We start from the raw sequence: 11,418 nt of genomic DNA on the forward strand, positions 1-11,418 counted from the left end.
CTCCAGTGAGCAAAACATTCGGATGTTTTACGCACCATTTACACCTGGTAGGGAGCAGGTGTAAATTTCTTTCGTAGCAACTAACGTTTTGAAAATACGAACATTTTTATGAATCCGAAAATTTACGTCAGAACGGCTTTACGAACGATTTACACAAAAATTCGTTCTGCTCGTGTTTCATGAATGAGGCCCATTGAGCGTGTTAACACTCATTTAAATGCATTATACAGAGGCAAGATGAAAAGAAAACGCCATGTAAACTTTTCTGAATATAACCAGTTCCCCTCAGAAACACATTCATCTAAAATTCAATATTTAGGATTCCTACATTTCACATGAATCTTGTTCTGCCTGTTATGGTATTTTCTCCTCTTAGCGTCCGTCCTCAGCATCTCTGGCCTCTGTTAATGGCTGTTTACAGACAAATTATAATAATAACGTAATATTTCCACACAAATGGCATTTGGGAAAATGATTGCAGTGCAGTTTGTGTGCACGGAACAGAAGATGCTCTAAAATAAAACAAAAAATGGCACAGGTGCATGTTCTCCTCTATAAAATAAAAAATAGATTAATCATTGTTAAAGCTACAAAGTTACTTGCCAAGACGGGTTTTTTATACTTTTGTATGTATTTGCCCATTCAGGCGCAAGAAAGACGCTGAGAGAAACTCAATTCAGGGCTCGCGCGTCAAAGTCACGGCTGTCTGTACACGCTGTTTACACAGAATAGTTTTAGATATTCCTTGGACAAAAAATATATAAAATTCCCTGACTTTCAATGTCTGGAATAGACCTTTTAAAATTCCAGGATATTCCAGAATTTCCATGACCCGTCGGAACCCTGCTCTGAGGGGAACCGACTGTCTTCAAAAAAGTATCGATGGCATTTTCGTTTCATCTTCCCTCCAAAACTACATTATTTCTGCTGTTCCAAAAGTGCCACCTACTGGCAGAAAATTAATGTGCATTTTCAATATGCCCTTTCACTAGAAAAATGACCCGTATTTTCACACGCAGTTTTAAATGTGAACCAATGGATGCCAATATGCCTACTCAATATCTAAACAATTAAGACAGTAAGATACACGTGCATGTTTTAAATTAATATATACTCATTTATTAATGTATACTAATAATTTATACTTTTTACTAAAACCTTTTTTTTTAAATGGTTTAAAGGCTGAAATGTGAAGTTTATCATTTTTATAAAGCATTTTATTTTGTGAAAACCTGTAATTGAATTGTAAATCATATAATTTTACGGTTTAAAGGGATAGTTCACCCAAAAATGATAATGTGATGTTTATCTGCTTACCCCCATGGCATCCAAGATGTAGGTGACTTTGTTTCTTCAGTAGAACACAAACGAAGATTTTTAACTCAAACCGCTGCAGTCTGTCAGTCATATAATGGCAGTCAATGGGACCCACGGCTTTGAGAGACAAAAAAACATACACAGACAAACCCAAATTAAACCCTGCGGTTCATGACGATACATTGAGGTCTAAAGACATGAAACGGTCGGTCTGTGCAAGAAACTGAACAGTATTTATATAATTTTTACCTCTGATCCACCGCAGGGTCCAACTGTCCTGAGCGCGTTCACAACAGCCGGCACGTGACACAATGAGTGATGTATATGCGTGACAGATCACTTCCGCGCATGCATCTGCTATGCCAGAGCACATTGACGCGTCACACGCCAGCTGTTGTGAACGCGCTCAGGACAGTTGGACGTTGCTGTGAATCAGAGGTAAAAAATAAGGCAGTATTTTTCATTTTAGCACGTCATAGTCAACTTTAATAACGTAAAACATAATTTCCCAACAACAAGGTTGTGGGCAGTGAAAATGCTATGTGGCTAGTAACTTTGGAAAACCATTAGTCACAGTGGCTGGTGAGCAAAGTAGTTAATGTCAAGCCCTGGATACAATCATTCATGAACAACAGAGAAACTAGTCATCAAAAAATTGGACCTCATGGATATAGTGATTTAAAATGCATGATATGAGAGATTGAAGTTAGTGGATGTCTGATTGGTTTCCTGAGCCTCTTTCTGTGTCTTTCTCTATGTCAGATGCATAACATGAGTCTAATTACGGTTATGCCTATGCCAAAACGCATGATTGACATCCACAACAGGTCAGTTCTGCTCTCTTGGTGTCAAAATGCACTGGTTATGAGCTGTTCTTGGCTCCATTTCATGAAAACATGTCCAGATTGCATTTCTATGAAGATATTTTGCTTAGGGGAAAAGATGTTACTTTTAGAACCATTTGGGTTTTGTCTGCATGGGTGTAGCTTGACATCTGGCCTGTGGGCGCCAGACCGTGATACTGGGTATTCGGGTTTCTAGGTTTCACATTGGACATTCACACAACCTGTTTAAATAACAGGTTTGTCGTGCTTACATGAATGTGCCATCCAGTTTGTCCTCAGCCGTTTAAAGCAGTTAAAACAATATATTGCGTTTCCCACCATTGTTTACTGTTTAGATTTTTCCCACAGTGCATGAAGGTTTCTGTGAATGTACAAAACTGATGGGATAATTGGTTTGTTGTTGAACATTTGGCCATTAATAATGAAATGGAATTACAGACCTATTCTATTGCAGTACTTAAGTCGCGTGTTTGCTGGGATGTCAGGAAATGCTATTTTTACCTCAGGAAATTCAGTGTCCATAGATCTATAGTTCATTAAAGATATGAAGAAAGGAACTCATTTCTAAACGCATTGCTAAAATTTCAATGAACTGGAGTAGAAACCTTAATGGTCCTAAAGACAGGCTTGAGTTGATCAAATACCATATTCTCTTTTTCTGTTTATTTCGGTCTAGTCGGGGAGGAGGATGAGTTGACTGTAAAGGACGCTGTGGTCGAAGCGTTCGGGTTCACAGGGGAAGTGATTGTATCCTTTCTCACACCAACATGTCTGCAGTTATTTTTACAGTTGGCAACTTGGCAAAAGTCTTTCTTCTGTGCATGAAAGTAGAATTTCTTTGAGAAATTCTAAAAAAAAAATCTTTTTTAGAATTTCCAGATTGTTTTTAAGCTTCAAAAAGCACCATAAAAGTTGTCCACGAATGAACTAAACCTCAAAGCATTTGTTCACACAGACTTACAGATGAACCTTAACTAAGCTCTCTCTCAGTATGACTCTAGTAAATCAGACGGACAGATCAAGAAAACCGCCAATAACACCAAACTACGCAAATACCTGCCAGACTTCAAGTTCACGCCGTTCAAAAAAGGTGATCAGCACAAAAGATTCAGCATTTATGCTTTTCCAATATTAGTAAAAAGAAGAATCTAAATAGATGTTTTTCTTTTCTTGTGATTGGTTTGCAGCCAATTATGACTCCGCCCGTAAATGAAGATCTACATCTGATTGGCTGTTGGGAGTTTGAACAACAAAAGTCTGACTGATTGAATACTTTCAACAACAAGATTTTTTTTTAAGTACATTTTTAGTACATTTTTTTAAAATGTTTAAATATTTTGTAAAGGTCAAAATCGTAGCATTATTTAGCTCTCTTTTATTGTTTATTTCAGGTTTTAATAAGACACATTTAATGTGGGATATATACCATGACCAGTGCTGTACATTTTCCTGTTATTTTCTGGGTATATTTCGTAATGATACTATACTGTATACTCAATAAATAATAATGTTAATGTCCTCTTCTTTTTGCAGAACTTTGGTAATATTATGGGGTTTACAAATCATGTTATATGTCTATTTTAAGCTCTATAATAAATATTTTTTTTTTAAATAATTGTATTTTTTTTAGACAACTTTGGACTTTGAGGTGAGAAGCTTAACTTTAAATTTTAAACATTAGGCTACTATAAGAAAATATGAAAATGTCAATGTATTTATTTTTAAATGAATTTAATTAAAACTATTTTAGCCACAGTGTACTGTGTAAAATCCACTGGTTCAGTCCAGCAGGTGGCGCTATTTCAGTATGGTTGAGTCGTTTTATTGATTCCCCCATGAGCATTACCAGTCAATAGTTGGACACACTTACTTTTTCTTTTCATTAATATTTTCTACATTTTAGAATTAATGGTAAAGTCTTCATAAATCTGCAATTACACAAATGTAAATCTAGGAATGATTGTAGTGAAATTATATTGGAACAAAATCAACAAATTTGCATTTGTTTTAACATTACATTAAAAAGTGAACATTATTTTAACATTTTACCACTGTAAAAAATAATATTAATAATAAAATATATTGGGACCTTGTGTCTAGAAAACGAATTTTAGCTTTTAGAGAGTTTTATTCCATGAGAAACATAAATCAAGTGTGTCCAAATGTATGATTTAATAGGTTTAATTAGGTTTTGCATTCCCCCGAATGGGTGCCATTTGTGTCCCCAAGACATTGTAAGTACAAACATGCATAAAAATGAATTATAAAATACATTTTATTAGTAAGCAAAGTGTCCTGCACATTAATCTAACTGCAAATGTAAAATATAGAATTAAAAAAGTTATTAAAAACTACCTAAAACACTGAAAATATAACATTTGTACATGTTCCCAGTGTCTAACGCTACATTTTAACTTGAAATCCTTCAGAAAAAAAATTAATTTTGCATTTTTGTGTACCTCCATATCCCACCTGTGCTTTAAATACATTTATTTCAAAATAAATTGATTATATTTTGGATAAAATACACATTTTAGTCACTCAGTCCTGTTACCCTAACACATTCCCCCTCTAAAAAACACATTTTCTAAAGACACATTTTCAACATAATATTGCAACATCTGGATCTTCTGAAGGCAATGCAATGATCCGAAGCATGTGGTCATATATCATATATAATCATATATCCTATAGTAACTGAGTAAAAGTAACAGGAGTGAGTAATGTCATCAGATTTATTCTTAGGCTACATCCATACTAATCTAGATAAATTTGAAAATGCATCTTTTTCTCAGCGAAAACCTATGGTTGTTCCTGCATTTTATATTACATTCCTGCATGTATGACAGAAAATGTACTTGAAATTCCCGTCCTGTGGCAATTATGTATTAGACTCATATATGGAATGGCGTTTGGGTGTGAGCTGCGCTATAAGAAATCAAAATCCTCAGAAAAACTGAAAAGAAGTTTATTATTGTTAATATGATAATATTTTTTCATTATTTATATCTTATCTAATAACCTGTCCTCTACCCCTAAACAAAACCCTCTGCAGACCACTAGATTTAAATAGAAACATGATTTGGCCTTTTTTAGCAGTGAGATGAACTCACTAGTCAATGTTCAACACTTTCACTAAATGCGGGCATTAATACCTCATATGTGAGTCAAACCTGTATACTAATATAATGGATACTCCTTCCTGTAACCCACACTGTAAAAAAAAAAAAGAAGTTGAGTCAACTTAAAATTTTAAGGCAACCAGCTTCAGCAGATTTTTACTTATTTTTGTAGGAGATTCTCAACTTTTTGTTGTATAAACTTAAAACAAGGAGTTGAGAAAACTCTTAAAATCTGCTGAAGCTGGTTGCCTTAAAATTTTGTTACCTTTTTTTTTTTTTTTTTTTTTTTTACAGTGCATTTCATTCCTGTTACTAAATAGTTTTTTCTTTAAAAAATAAAGCTAAACCACTATTTTTTTTTTATTTATTAAGTTTGGCCAATATTTTATCCCATTGTTTAATAAATTGCATCATAGAAAATTGATAAGCTTGAGGTTTGAGTCGCCTTTAAAATGAAAAAATGGGTTTGTGTACTTTAGAAAAATACACCTTGTTTAATTTTTTTTTTATGATAAAAATAATATTTTTTGACCATGAAACCAACAATTTATTTTAAATAAACACCTGCCTGATGGGGAAATGAAGGAATTTGTTGACATATTTTTAAACATGCTTTTTAAAAGACGTTTTGGTAACAGGACTGAGAAAAATGCATCCATCTGTAAAAAATTAAATAAAGTTACCTGAAATGGCCCAGTACAGATTTTGAATATTTAAATATGTGTATTACTAGATTCAGTCTTTAAAAAAGATCGATTTTTTTTTTTTTGAAGAGTTTTGGAAACAAAAGGCACCCATTCGGTGGAATGGCCCCGCTGCTGATTAAAGTATGATGTGTTTTTAGGAATCCATGGATCCTGTTCTGCAGGTGTCAGTGTATTTGCTTATATTTTGGTATATGTAAGTAAAGAACATGTTCTCCATGTGACACGACGCTGATCGGATTCATTTCACACAGCGCTGCATTAAATGAACAATGAATCTCTCACAGAGTTTCAGCGCTTCAGGCTGTGTATGCTGTCATCTTTAATAAGGTGAAGTAATGTGTGCTTTGAGTTCAGGATGTGTCTCAGCTGAAGATCGGGTTCATCGGAGCTGGAAACATGGCGTTTGGAATAGCTCAGAGCATTATACACACACATAACAAAGTGCACATAGTGTGTTTTTGTTACATAAACTACTGTATTACTGAAAAAACTAACAAAACAAACAATATGCAGACACTAAAAGCAGTGTTAATCTTGAACTGTTAACTTTATTAAAACAAATTGAGGCATGAAAATTACAGTAATAATAATAATAATAGTTTCTGAGCTTCTTAATGATATGTTGTACTGTTTTTGTGTTATAGGGAAGGTTCCACCCAGTAATATAATTATTAGCGCTCCATCCACGAACAACCTTCCTCGCTTTCAGGTATGATATGTGACTTTATTAACAATTATGCAGTTCCATAAAAAATCAAGAAATGCTATATATATATATATATATATATATATATATATATATATATATATTATAATATGCTAAGATAATTATAATTATTGTTTTTTATTATTTTAGGATTATATAAATGTTATTTTAATAAAACTTAAAATTAAAATATAAAAAATAAAAAAATAAAAATAAAAAATAAAAATAATGCCTATTTTCATTGAATTTTTAGGATACTTAAAAATTCATTTTATAATAAATTAACATAATAACATATATAAAATAAAAAATGATGATAAAATAATTAATTGCGTCCTAATGGGTTGATTTCCATTGCTGGAGTACAGAATATTGAGCTCTTTTTCTCTTGATTTTGGTGTGAAATATGGCCCTGATGTTTTGTAATGAAATTCAGCTGCTTTTTAAGTAGATACACACCTGAATTATTTTAGTTGTAGTGATAGTGTTTCTCCTTTATTCCCAGCGTGAGATCTGGAGTAGATGCGACAGCTTAACCCACTGGTCTCAAACGCAGTTCCTGGAGGGCCACAGCTCTGCACAGTTTAGCTCCAACCCTAATCAAACACACCTGATCTTCAGGATCTTTTGAAACTTCAAAGAAGATGATTTGGAGCTAAACTCTGCAGAGCTGTGGCCCTCCAGGAATTGAGGCCACTGGCTTAACTCGTCATTTCTGTGACAGGTTTGTGTGAATGTTCTGACAGGAGAGAGGGGTTACTGTCACTCACTCGAATGACGAGGTTGTCGATCGCTCTCGCTTGGTCTTCCTGGCCGTCAAACCTCACCTCATCCCAAAGGTGCTGAATGGAATCTCAAGGAATGTCACTCAGGAACATGTCATCGTTTCCATGGCAGCCGGAATCACTCTAGAAACACTGGAGGAGGTGAGGATTTACCCGGATTTACCAAAGCTAAGCCTGGAATGATTTTCGCCCCGATTTTACAGTCTGAACAAGTTGAGGAAAGTCAGAGCCAGTCTGCAGATTACAGCTGACAGATTCCACAGAAAATCGTGTAGTGTATGATGGTCATTTTTTTAGCTTCAGACTAGGGCTCGACGATATGGCCAAAATTTATATCAAGATATATTTCTTAATATCGGTCGATACGATATCATTCCGATATCGATATGAACACTATTAAAAAAAAAGCCCACAACAGATGTCTGTACCTACAATATTATGAAAAATGAATTTGCCAAGTCTATGAACTCCTCCTATAAAACTTTATAATATTTTAGGGGGAAAAAACAGCACAAATAAAATAATTTTCATCTTTTATTTGTATTTAGCCTTCATACAAACAAGAAATGTGAAATCACTGCCAAATAAACATCTCAGACTCATTATTAATATTAATATCTATAACTTCAAACTGTAGACTAACATACACTATGCAGTCAAAAGTGTAGTTTTAGTTTTTTGAATTCTCTTCTGCTCACCAAGCCTGCATTTATTTGATCCAAAATACAGCAAAAACAGTAACATTTTGACATTTTTACCATTTTAAATGACTTTTCTATTTGAAAATATTTTAAAATGCAAGGTAGAAAAAGCTGATTGTCCAGCCTAGCATGTCAAATTAAATATTTAATGATGACATTTTTTCACCATGTCTACAGTTTAAAACTCCCATCATTTGGGATTTTGTTTTTTGCAACCGAAATTTATTTCCATGCAGTTTAAAACAATTTTTTTGCAAATTGATCAAATCTTTTTGAAAATTTAGCAAATTGTCAGCCACAGTATGTCAAACCAAACACTTGGTTTGGTTTTAATTCAGATTATTTTATATGACGTTTATATAGTTTTTATATCCATTTTTGCAAGCAAATATTTTGTTACCATGTCTACAGTTTTTATTTATTTAGCTATTTTTTTTGATTAAGCTTGACATGTCACATGAACTAAATGTTTTTTACGGAGTGTCTATTTACACTAAGTGCAAATAGCCCGCCTTACAAAGGTTATTTACACAAACTCCGTCCACCAGCGTGTGATTGGGATAGTCAACAATGCAAGAAAACACTCATTCAACATCAGTTTTAGTGGGTAGATGATAAGGCGTGTGCTTTTTGATGCGATAGACCCGAGTTCGAACCTGCTTTTTGCCAAACTTTCAAATCTCATATTGCATCGGAAAGGCATTTATGTTCAATAAAAATTAAGGAAACAATCAAAAAGTTATAGATAAAGGATCGGGTAGGTGTAGGGAGGGCTTTATTGGCCCAATAAAGTGGCATTCATTAGCCTATTTTGAATTAAAACTATAATTTACACTCAATGCGTTATTATTGTGTACTGTTTTATAATGTACTACAATACTGAGGTGCAGATAATTGCCACTATTTGCAGTAAGTAGTATAAAAAGCAGAAAATCTTGCTATTTTAATATTTTAAAATAGAATCGACAACTATTTGCACTTAGTGTAAATAGCAAATCGTTAAAAAATACTGCTATTTTCACTTGGTGTAAACAGTATCTAATTGAATCAGAATCAGAATGAGCTTTATTGCCAGGTATGTTTACACACACGAGGAATTCGTTTTCATGACAGAAGCTATCGCAGTGCAACAGAATAAACACAGATAATAAAAAGAATGAAATATAACAAGTAAATAAGGAATAACAATATACAAATTGACAATTGTATTTACAGGTATATAACAGTAGACAGTTTTTTATGTACAGAGATATTATGTGCAATTGAAATATAGTCTAAGTATGTGTGTTAGATAAATAAGTGTATAAATAGTGTGTCTACCATAATTATTGTTGAGTGTTCATGAGATGGATTGCCTGAGGGAAGAAACTGTTCCTGTGTCTGGTCGTTCTGGTGCTCAGAGCTCTGTAGCGTCGACCAGACGGTAACAGTTCAAAGAGGGAGTGAGCTGGATGTGAGGGGTCCAGAGTGATTTTACCAGCCCTTTTGCTCACTCTGGATAAGTACAGTTCTTGGAGAGTGGGGAGGGTTGTACCAATGATTCGCTCAGCAGTCCGGACTACCCTCCGTAGTCTTCTGAGGTCAGATTTGGTAGCTGAGCTGAACCAGACAGTTATAGAAGTGCAGAGGATGGATTCAATGATGGAACAGTTTCAGTAAGTCCTGTGGCAGGTTGAACTTCCTCAGCTGGCGAAGAAAGTACAACCTCTGCTGGGCCTTCCTGACAATGGAGTCAATGTGAATATCCCACTTCAGGTCCATGATCATCTCCACAGTTTTGAGCGTGTTCAGCTCCAGGTTGTTGAGACTGCACCAGACAGCCAGCTCCTTAACCTCCTGTCTGTAAGCAGACTCGTCACCGTCCTGGATGAGGCCGATCAGTGTGGTGTCATCTGCAAACTTCAGGAGCTTGACAGAGGGGTCTTTAGAAGTGCAGTCGTTGGTGTAGAGGGAGAAAAGCAGTGGGGAGAGTACGCAGCCCTGAGGAGCTCCAGTGCTGATGGTGCGGGTGCTGGATGTGAATTTACCAAGCTTTACTAACTGCTGTCTGTCTGTCAGGAAGCTGGTGATCCACTGGCAGACAGAGGTGGGGGCGGAGAGCTGAATTAGTTTGGGCAGGAGGCGATTTGGAATGATAGTGTTAAAGGCCGAGCCGAAGTCCACAAACAGGATCCTCACATAAGCTCCTGGTCTGTCTAGATGCTGCAGAACATAATGCAGTCCCATGTTGACTGCATCGTCCACAGACCTGTTTGCTCTGTATAGGCAAACTGAAGAGGGTCCAGTGATGTCCTTCAGGTGGGCCAGCACCAGTTTTTCAAAAGATTTCATGACCACAGACGTTAGAGCCTGAACATCTGAATTGACAAAAACTGGTGAAAAATCGGGTGGAGTGTGTTCTTCCGAATGTCCAGCAATTCGTCTCTGGTAAAAACTGATTGCAGGGATATGACTAAAGACAGGACAAACTAACAAAAACATAAAAACAACTGTGGACGACGCCATGAAGGCTGCCATTCGCAGCGCACTTTTGTGCAACCAAATGATTGTTACCATTTCTACAGTTTAAAACTCAGATTTGAGTGTTTTTGTAATTTTGTTGTAATAAAGATTAATAGAATTTTAACAATGTGTTATTTTGCCATAAAATGAAGCTGTCGCTATTAGGAACGAACTACTTTCATTTCAAATATTGGTTTGTAGTTATTAATAAACTTACATTTCCCATAAATTAAAGAGAAAATAAAGAAATAATGTTTGTTTGATCACTTTTTACACAACTATAAAATATCAGATCTAAGTATGTTTTAAAGAAATGTTTGTGAATGTAAAATTTTGTATATCCTCCTGAGACCCAGCTATGGAGTTGTTGCCTCTGTAGTGGACTTTCTATTTCAGTGAATTTCTCTGAGACCTCACATGTCACAGTTTTAAGCCTGGATGTCCTGTACAGAGCACATTCAGGGCTTTATAGAGATACTAAATGATTGGACGTTTGACCATGACCACACCCTCTCCTAGCTCTTTAAAGATGGGTACATTTAATTTAGTGAACAATTTTACATCCTTATGGAAATATATATATATATTTAAATCTGAATAATTTTCAAATTGTTTGTCAAAGAGCAACATCTCAGGAAAATGTTATGGGTTCTCAAATTCAAATATGTCTTCCTGTTATGAAACAGGACATAATTTCATACATGTCCACTGTTGAGGACACCAGGACTAAAAG

The sequence above is a fragment of the Barbus barbus genome, assembly GCF_936440315.1.
Source record: "Barbus barbus genome assembly, chromosome: 14".
NCBI lineage: Eukaryota > Metazoa > Chordata > Actinopteri > Cypriniformes > Cyprinidae > Barbus > Barbus barbus.